The sequence below is a fragment of the Morone saxatilis genome, unplaced genomic scaffold (genome assembly GCF_004916995.1).
Source record: "Morone saxatilis isolate NCDOM2014 unplaced genomic scaffold, NCSU_SB_2.0 Contig16, whole genome shotgun sequence".
NCBI classification, from domain to species: domain Eukaryota; kingdom Metazoa; phylum Chordata; class Actinopteri; family Moronidae; genus Morone; species Morone saxatilis.
In genome coordinates this window covers 19361433-19361875 of record NW_023339718.1, presented here as the reverse complement: position 1 = coordinate 19361875, position 443 = coordinate 19361433, and the positions used below count along the sequence as shown (strand labels likewise).

Below are 443 nucleotides of genomic sequence, written 5' to 3'. Positions count from 1 at the left end.
TGTTTAATGCATTTCCTTCCACATGGAATTAAGATACACTTTAAAGCATTAGAAATCTTTTGCATTGTTGACATCCATATTTGCTAGCTTGCATTCTTCTTCTTTCTCTGCCTTTTGTTGCTACATTGTATGTTTCACCTCCAACTATCTGTAAGTGAATAGTGTGAAACTGTCGGTAGCAGTGTGTATATGTTTCTGCATAATGCAATTAAACATGAGGAACAGTATAGCACAACAACATCATAGCACAACATCAGCTTTGTAGAGAAATTTGTCTGCCTATGAAACATTTATCAGTGATGAATATCATCTGCATTTTGAAAATATGGCCATTTTGAAAACAGATATACCAGATAGTGGACTGAACCCCTTTAATTTTTCCTGCTTTTCCAAATTAAACCTGAAGAATGAATAAATATAGTCAAGTCAATTTAATATTAACC

The 443-nt window shown here is 33.2% G+C and overlaps 1 protein-coding gene across 3 annotated transcripts in view; it reads right to left on the bottom strand.

Annotated features, from left to right (window-relative positions):
* LOC118325616 (protein yippee-like 1) overlaps positions 1-443 on the bottom strand; it is a 32282-nt gene that overhangs the window by 9824 nt on the left and 22015 nt on the right. The gene's annotated exons all lie outside the window — the stretch shown is intronic.